This window comes from Salvelinus sp. IW2-2015, linkage group LG20 (assembly GCF_002910315.2).
Source record: "Salvelinus sp. IW2-2015 linkage group LG20, ASM291031v2, whole genome shotgun sequence".
NCBI classification, from domain to species: domain Eukaryota; kingdom Metazoa; phylum Chordata; class Actinopteri; order Salmoniformes; family Salmonidae; genus Salvelinus; species Salvelinus sp. IW2-2015.
Window position 1 is genome coordinate 47,234,384 of NC_036860.1, and position 10,060 is coordinate 47,244,443.

The window sequence follows — 10,060 nt, forward strand, 5'->3', positions numbered from 1 at the left end:
GTGGCCTAATTATCATCAAGTTTTAGTAAAAACTGTTTAGTTTGAATTATCTGGATAAATTAGTAGGCCAGACAATTTTAAAATCCTTTATGGCATAAACTATTCCTATGTTATGTTTAGTGGTTTGGCACAAGGAAGTACAACTGATAGAGCTCTTAGTCCAGCAGATGGCACCATTCAATCGTTTTCTCTTTATGAGAAATAGTTCAGACTATCCTGGTGTATTGTCTTGTAACACATGATTTGCATGGAATATACATTGCACAATAGGTATATTCATATACTTTTCTTATCCACTGTTGCACACATTTTAATTAAATAACAGAGAAATCGGAATATGTGTGAATGTTGAATGTAACAACAATATTCCAACCAAATTAAAAATATTATGTTGTGTATCTATTGTTTGTGGTAACAGCATAACCCAAGGTCAGCATGCTCAGTAATTGAGTGAGAGGAGTAAGAATGTCTACCACTGAGAGGAAGACAACTGAATATTTATTAAATGTAACCTGGGGAGGAGGTGAGACAAAACACTGCTATGGAAATACACAGGGTGCATTCTACAACTCTAGTTGTATCCTCCCTTTTCCCTCAAGGTAAGGAGGGGTGGACAAGTCACAACGGAAAAGAGAGAACATTTCCACCAGGAGGCATGGATGGAGGAGATATAATATGTGCAAACAAGGGTTTCCGTGCTTCTACACCTGCATTGCTTGCTGTTTGGGGTTTTAGGCTGGATTTCTGTACAGCACTTTGAGATATCAGCTGATGTAAGAAGGGCTATATAAATACATTTGATTTGATTTGATTTTCAAATCAAATTGTATTTGTCACATGCACTGAATACAACAGGTGCAGACCTTACAGTGAAAAGCTTACTTACAAGCCCTTAACCAACAATGCAGTTTTAAGAAAATACCTAAAAAAGTAAGAGATAAGAATAACAAATGATTGAAGAGCACCCTGGGGGTACAGGTGTTGAGGTAATTGAGGTAATATGTACATGTAGGTAGAGCTTTTAAAGTGACTATGCATAGATAATAATAATAGATCATTTCACTTGGAATCTAGTGATTAGACAGCTTCTGGCGACAGCATTCTGGCCTATGCAGATCAATACATTTCTACGCCAAGGGCTTCACATTGAGAGGGGTTTTCTATCTCCTTATCTTTCGTGGAATGAGTTTGACACGTGGTCTAGTTGCATACCAGCTGCTCCAGTAGACTTCCAGTCATTGCACTAACACTAGTTAGCTGGCAAGCAAGCAAGACACAGACAGACCTAACGTGTTTTTGCGTGGATTCCGCGAGTGCTAGCTGGCTGTACTACAGACACCTGTTGTCGTCGTGGGAAAGACTCATTGTTATCTTTTCACAAAACAACTGATTGCAGTAAAGAGCCAACCTGGATACTAAGGAGATCCTGAGGGAAATCGACGAGTACCAACAGCTTTACTCTATGGAGGAACAACATATTCCATCATGGAAAGATCTGACTACCTCACAAAATAACTTTAACCTGACAAAAAAAGAAAAACAGATTTATTTACAGACACAGACGATTTACTTACCATTGAAGTAGAGGCTAGTGCTCTGGCTGGAATCTATGCAACACTGGAAAAGTTGTGTGAGGAGGTAGCAGGGCTGAGAGGAAGTTTGGAGTTTAGCCAGAGTGAAATTCTCACGCTCCAAGGAGAGAACAAGGCACTCACAGCAAAGGTCAAAATCCACGATTCTACTCAGGGAAAACAGGGTGATGAAGGAGTTGCTACTAGACATACAAAGTCGTAGCATGTGTGAAAGGTCTTTAGCATAATGGCAGACAAAACAAAATATGTAAAAATAAGGAGCAGATATCTCTAGTACTCAGGTACTATTTCAGAGGAGCTGTCCATGAGAGCTTTCTCCACTTTGAATCGGCTGATCGACTAGATGCAGCAGGGATTTCTGACAAAATCATACACATATTAGAAAGTCATGGTCTTGAATACAAAAACAACCCAGTAGGCCAAGCATATGGCGGTGCTTCTGTTATGAGTGGCAAGCATTCAGGCGTCCAGGCACGCATTAAAGAACAAGCGAAGCATGCCTTAAACATCCACTGCAGTGCACACTGTCTAAACTTAGTTTTAGTGGATACAGTCAAAGCTGTTCCTGATGTAGGACAGTTCTTCTCCTTACTAGAAAGACTTTACATCTTCACATCTGGGTCATATGTGAATCAAAAATGGCTTAGCATACAAAAAGAGATGTACCCAGGTGCACCTAGAGAGCTTCAGAGACTAAGTGACACTTGCTGGGCATATCGATATATGGCTCTACATACTATTATGGATAGATTACTTGCCATTAAGCGAGTCCTGCAAGACATAGTCCAAGAACACAATGGTGACAGATCTGTTGAGGCACTTGGTCTGCTTGCACAGATAGATTTACAAATCATTGTGTGCCTTGTTACACTCCATAAAGTGTTTGGAGAAGCAACATTTCTATCAGATATGCTACAGTCTTCATCACTTGACCTGTCAAAGGCTGTTGATTTAGTTGAAGCCTTCGTTCAAACTTTGAATGACTACAGGGATGAGTCATTTTTTGATTGTGTTGACCACAGCTGAGCAATGTGATACTGCAATACTCCCCCCTGCAAAACGACCAAAAAAGCTAAGCTCTCAATTTAATGGAGACTGTACTCAGTACAGTGGGTCAGAGGTCAGATTCAGAACAAGAAGAAGGCCGTTTTCGTACAACCCTTTTCTACCCTGTTTTAGATCATATGCTCAATGAGCTTAACAGAAGGTTCCCTAGCAAAAACTGTGACATAATGAATGGCATCCAAACTCTAAACCCTACAAGTGATGTGTTTCTCACTGTGAAACCATTTGTGTTTCCATTTGCTAGAATGTATGAATGTATCAAATATTGAGGACTTGGGTCATGAACTACATCAGTTCAGAAGAATTTTAGAAAGGAAAATACAGAGTGGCATGCAGAGACCCTCCAGTGTAGTAGAGCAGGCATTATTCATTGAGCCTTATAAAGAAGTTTTCTTTGAGCTCTTTAAACTGTGCAAGATAGCTGTTTCAATCCATGTTAGTACTGCTTCTTGTGAACTGAGTTTTTCTGCACTAATGCTGGTGAAAATGTATCTCAGGTCCACAATGTCAGATGACAGATTAAGCAATTTAGGTGTATTGAGTCAAGGAGGGCAAAAGCATTGAGTCTAGATGAATTTGCTGATCTTTTTGCAAAAAAACACAACCGGAGAATACAGTTGATGTGACCTGATACTGAATATGTAATGCAAATAAAAATTAGAATGGAAATGCAAATAAATAGTTGAATGATTATGAACATGGTCTTTTGCCTGCTAATGCCTGCAATGCAGTGAAGAAAACGATATGACAACAATAACGTCTAATGTAACTGGCCCCTCTAACAATACAACTGGCCCCAGCTTGGCCCCCCCAGTTGAAATGGTCTAGAACCGCCACTGGTTGAAAAACAAATGATAGTCCCACTAAGCGCAAACCAGATGGGATGGCGTATCACCAGTGGTGTAAAGTACTTAAGTAAAAATACAATGTAGACATTTAATGGAATATCTACATAGGCGTACAGAGGCCCATTATCGGCAACCATCACTCCTGTGTTCCAATGGCACGTTGTGTTAGCTAATCCAAGTTTATCATTTTAAAAGGCTAATTGATCATTAGAAACCCCTTTTGCAATTCTGTTCGCACAGCTGAAAACTGTTGTTCTGATTAAAGAAGCAATAAAACTGGCCTTTAGACTAGTTGAGTATCTGGAGCATCAGCATTTTTGGGTTTGATTACAGGCTCAAAATGGCCAGAAACAAAGAACTTTCTTCTGAAACTCGTCAGTCTATTCTTGTTCTGAGAAATGAAGGCTATTCCATGTGAGAAATTGCCAAGAAACTGAAGAGCTCTCCAGTTGGTACCAAAACATTCAAAAGCCATTTTCTCAAAAGTGAGGTTACAAGTTTATCAACTTTCAAAGCAGAATTACTTTCCCATTGTTCCTCAAATGCAGTGTATGAAATACAATTTTGTAGCTCGGTCTCTGCTTTTATCCAACATAAAAAACATTATTTCAAATTTTGCTACATAACCCTGAATCAAGGCGGTTGGACCATTGTCACATTTACTTTTGATGCTTAAGTATATTTAAAACCAAGTACTTTTAGACTTTTACTCAAGTAGTATTTTACAAGGTGACTTTCACTTTTACTTGAGTAATTTTCGATGAAGGTATCTTTACTTTTACACAAGTATGACAATTGAATACTTTTCCACCACTGCGTATCGCTGCAGAATTCTGTGGTAGCCATGCTGGTGTGTGCCTTGAATTCTAAATAAATCACTGACCGTGTCACCAGCAAAGCACCACCACACCATCACACCTCTTCCTCCATGCTTCATGGTAGGAACCACACATGTGGAGATCATCCGTTCACCTACTCTGCGTCTCACAAAGACACGGCGGTTGGAACCAAAGATCTCAAATTTGGACTCCAGACCAAAGGAAAGATTTCCACCGGTCTAATGTCCACTGCTCGTGTTTCTTGGCCCAAGCAAGTCTCTTCTTATTATTGGTGGCCTTAAGTAGTGGTTTCTTTGCAGCAATTCAACCATGAAGGCCTTTCAAAGGTCTTGAAATTTTCCGTATTGACTGACCTTCATGTCTTAAAGTAATGATGGACTGTCATTTCTCTTTGCTTATTTGAGCTGTTCTTGCCATAATATGGACTTGGTCTTTTACCAAATAGGGCTATCTTCTGTATACCACCCCTACCTTGTCACAACACAACTGATTGGATCAAACACATTAAGAAGGAAAGGAATTCCACAAATTAACTTTTAACAAGGCACACCTGTTAATTTAAATGCATTCCAGGTGACTACCTCATGAAGCTGGTTGAGGGAATGCCAAGCGTGTGCAAAGCTGTCATCAAGGCATAGGGTGGCTACATTTAAGAATCTCAAATATAAAATATATTTAGATTTATTTAGCACTTATTTGGTTAACTACACAATTTCATATGTGCTATTTCATAGTTTTGATGTCTTCACTATTATTCTACAATGTAGAAAATAGAAAAATAAAGAAAAATCCTTGAATGATTAGGTTTGTCCAAAATTTTGACTGGTACTGTATATATCATTTTTAAGTTCAAAAATGGATGTAGCAACTACAGATTGCCTGTTTTTAAGTTTGAGCATGTGCCCATTAGGCCTATGGATTTTTATTTTTTTTATCAGAATTAATTACATTGAGCAATAAAAATCCCACTTCCATAGGCTGGGATCCGAACTATGCAGCTGTTGCAAGAGCGATTTATTTTGTAATATTTTTTATTTATTTATTTTTTATTTATTATTATTATTTTTTACTGGCTGTCCACTGGTTTAAAAAACAATGATTGATAGGCAGCTTAAACTTTTTGAATTCAACCATTATTGGGTTCAAATACACATTTAGATTTGTGAACAGCCATCCACAACAACTACAATCCGTAAGGCACAAATAGCTAAATCAAATCAAATTGTATTGGTCACATACACATGATTAGCAGATGTTAATGTGAGGTGTAGCGAAATGCTTGTGCTTCTAGTTCCGACCGTGCAGTAATATCTAACAAGTAATTTAACAATTTCACAACAACTACCTTATACACACAAGTGTAAAGGAATGAATAAGAATATGTACATATAAATATATGGTCGAACGGCATAGGCAAGATGCAGTAGATGGTATAGAGTACAGTATATACATATGAGATGAGTAATGTAGGGWATGTAAACATTATATAAAGTGSCATTGTTTATATCAAATTTTTTATTATTAAAGTGGCTAGAGATTCGAGTCAGTATGTTGGCAGCAGCCACTCAATGTTAGTGATGGCTGTTTAACAGTCTGATGGCCTTGAGATAGAAGCTGTTTTTCAGTCTCTCGAAGTAATCCTKTAGTTTTTCAAAAGTATCTGTAATCTGATTACAATATTTTGCTGGTAACAACAGATTACAGTTACGTTTTTTGTAATCCCTTACATGTAATAGATTACATGTAATCCGTTACTACCCGAACCCTGACTGCGACGTTATTTGCCTGTTTCTGGCCCGTCTGTTAGCTTGCACGATTCTTGCCATTCTCCTTCGACCTCTCATCAACATGCTGTTTTTACTCGCAGGATTGCAGCTGACTGGATGTATTTTTTGTTGTTGTGTTGCACTAATCCCTGTAATTCCTAGACACTGTCATGCGTAAAAAGCCCAGGAGGCTGGCAGTTTCTGAGATACTGGAACCGACGCGCGTGCCTGGCACCGACGATCATACCACGCTCAAAGTCGCTTAGGTCAGTCGTTTTTCCCATTCTAATGTTCAATCGAGCGGTAACTGAATGCTTCGATGCCTATCTTCCTGCCTTATATAGCTTGCCACGGCCACGTGACTCACTGTAGGAGTGAAACATTTTCGTGAGCGGATGGTGTACCTAATAAACTGGTCACTGAGTGTATTTTGTGATTGTACATTCATTTCAGCACTCAAACCCTCCAGAGCCAGAAACCATGACGTTGAAGATGACACCCAAGTACCTCTTTTGACACCCTTATCACGTCCCATGACAGACTTTGGTTGATTTCCAGGCCATCAACATAGCATAGATGATGAATTACATCAACCAAAGGACTTGGGTGCCACATCATCGACCGCACAGTCAGGCGTCAGACTACTAAATCATGTGGTTAGCTGATATGTTAAATACCTATCCAAATGTTGTACAGTATATCTGTCTGGTGTCTCAGCCAGGAACGTGACCTGTCTGACCAATCCTAACTACTCCAACAAACATGTAGGGCTTCCACCCTCAATCCTTAATTTAGAGATGGGCCTGATCCAGGACCAACCCCTAGTCCAGCTATTAAATCTGCCTATTGCCCTCAAGTACTTGAATGCAGGTTTTCTGCTTATACAGGTTTTCTACCTGGGTGTAAAGATTCACTGATTGGCCAGAGTCCACCCACCTGCTATCCAATTTTCCTGATTAAGAGAGAACGAGAGCCAGCAGTACTTTGGTCCTCAATGGCTTCAGTGTCTGGCATCATTTGTGATGGTGATACTGAGAACCCTCTCCCAGACCCTGAAGGAATACCAGACACACCAACTGATGGTAAGTCAAGCTTTATTTTCGCTACAATATTCAGAAATGGACCACTAAATATTTTTTGTCAATAAATATAATATATATAACAAAACATAATCTTCACAGATGTGCCTGACCCCTCAGCCCCAGGCCTACCAGAAGGGTGTCCTCTTTGGCGAGAGCTTCAGCTGCACCGCATGTTTTGACGTAGTCCTGAAACAACAAGAGATCAACACATCAATTCTTGGACTCAAACAGCAGCTGGAGGATGTATGTAACAGCCTGAGAGAAATCATTAATTGAAAGAACTTGTTGATTGTGTCAAACATGTGAGACATTCATTTCTGGTGCAATGTAAATGTGTTTTCCTTGTCGATTTGATTACAATATTTGGAAGAACAGATACCTAAAACCGTTGCATGATATTGACTCTTGTTTTCAGTGCCAGAGCTATGGGTGGATGGAAACACTCCCTGTCAGGCATGGGCTCATCGGGTCAGCGGAATGCCATTTTTGATTGCAATGTCGTGGAGCACACTGCAAGCCTTGACAATGTAGCAAACACATTGTATTACATTCACGTAATGGCATTTGAAGGAATGTCATTTCAGAGGCAAACCTTGCTAGGCTAGTATTGTAGTGTGCCTCCTGTACCAGACAAGCACAGCCAATGCCCTTTCAGCAGGCCTATGGTGTGCTCGATTGTTCTTGTGCATGCGTGGGCTTGCCACCTTGCCTCTTATTGGTCTGTGAGGGGAGTCATAAGCCATGTTTTTAATGGGTAGCCCTGGTCTCCTGCAGCTATGAACACAACATTCAGACATTGTTTCCCAGTAGAGGTCTAACATGGCAAATAAACCTTGCAAATAAAACATAAGTCACTTACCAATAAGCCATCCCTCCTCAACAGCTCCGTCCTGGAGGTTAAGGCCGACTGAACTGTTCTGCACAATGAACGAATAATGTGTCCAACCTGGACATTTGGCCACTACATTCAACAAAGCCAAATGTGAATCACAGAAGACCTGCACATTGACAGAATGGAAACCTTTTCTGTTGACAAAGTTTCATTTGTTCAATGATGGTGCTTTTATTGCGATGTGGGTGCAGTCAATTGCTGCAATGACATTGGGAAATCCAGCTGTGGTATGGAAATCCCTTTTCACTCTGGCCTGTTGCACAGCAGTGTTCGGAAACTGTATGTATTGTGGGGTCAATGAAATAATGCCATGAAGGACTGCAGGCAATATTCGACTCATGGTTGGTTGTGAAATGCCAGACCGATCCACAATCTCCCGTTGGAATGTTCCAGTGGCCAAAAATCCCAGGGTGTCGAGGACTTAGGTATGCATTGGGATGGCATTTGTGAGTTTCGTCTCCCTTTCTAATACTGGAGAGAGTTGGTTGCAGAGAGACAATTAAATTTGCCTTGGAAAACAAAATCTACTAATAAGCCAAGTGTCGCTCTCAGCAAAAAAATCTGCATGCTCATTAAAAACACGCTCCCTGCATAATGCAGCTTGTGCCAGATCCTCCAGCAATGCAAGATTTGCCATTTTGGACAAGTCACAATGCCTCAGTGTTGCGTTTTATATTATTTAACTGGTTTAACTAAATTGCCTCAACTTGCATTCCACTCTCTTTCTAATTGACTTTATTATTCAATTAGGCTTAAATGGTTTCATGTTTATGAATTCGATAACACCCTGAGAAAACTATTAATAGTTTATTCATGTTTTTCTTTTAGACACTTAAAACTATTAATCTATTATCTTTTTTCTTCATAGTTTATGATTTGGTCCAGTATGTATCCTTTCTCCATTTGGTGGATGGTATTTCGTTAGCAGTTTGACTTTTCTACCAGAAGGTGCTGTGCGTACGTATGATCAGATGTGTTATTAAATGTACACACATTCTCAAGTATAAGTACAAATTGATAAATCCCACACTTTGCTTAGAAATGATCGCACGCATGGTTTACGAACATTTCTGTTGGTACGCAACATTGATAAATGAGGGCCTTCTTTATAAAAGTTTGAGCAGAAATGTTTTGGTTGTGCAAACCCACAGTTTCATCAGCTGTCCAAGTGGCTGGTCTCAGACGATCCCGCAGGTGAAGAAGCCGGATGTGGAGGTCCTGGGTTGGCATGGTTACACATGGTCTGCTGTTGTGAGGCCGGTTGGACGTACAGCCAAATTCTCTAAAACAATGTTGGAGGCGGCTTATCGTAGAGGAATGAACATTCAATTATCTGGCAATAGCTCTGGTGGACATTCCTGCAGTCAGTATGCCAATTGCACGCTCCCTCAACATTTTGTGTGACGAACTGCACATTTTAGAGTGGCCTTTTATTGTCCCCAGCACAAGGTGCACCTGTTTAATGATAATGCTGTTTAATCAGCTTCTTGATATGCCACACCTGTCAGGTGGATGGATTATCTTGGCAAAGGAGAAATGCTCACTAACAGAGATGTAAACAAAATGTGTGCAAAACATTTGAGAGGAATAAGATTTTTGTGCGTATGGAACATTTCTGGGATATTTTATTTCAGCTCATGAAACCTGGGACACTTTACATGTTGCGTTTATTGTTTTGTTCAGTGTATATTAAAACCAGGAAAATCTGGAGAGTTCCCTGGCAGACTACAGACCCATAAATGTAATAAATTGTGACAATAAAATAACACTCATAAGCAACAGAATGGCAAAAGTCTTATCAGACTTGATACATGTTAATTGAACAGGGTTTATTAAAAATAGACACTTACAAACCAATACAAGAACATGTTTCAGTATAATACAATATGCTAAAAAACAAGATGTAGATTTATCAATAATGGATGTTGATGCCAAAAACTCTTTTGACCGTCTTGAAATGGCTTTTCTATTCAAAA

General features: G+C 39.6%; 1 long non-coding RNA gene across 1 annotated transcript; it reads left to right on the forward strand.

Moving 5' to 3' along the window:
• Positions 1–7,102: 7,102 nt before the first annotated feature.
• On the forward strand, positions 7,103–9,814 carry LOC111980172 (uncharacterized). Its single transcript, XR_002879409.2, has 3 exons — positions 7,103–7,192; positions 7,292–7,435; positions 7,608–9,814. It is a non-coding gene; the product is annotated as an uncharacterized lncRNA (long non-coding RNA).
• Positions 9,815–10,060: the final 246 nt, after the last annotated feature.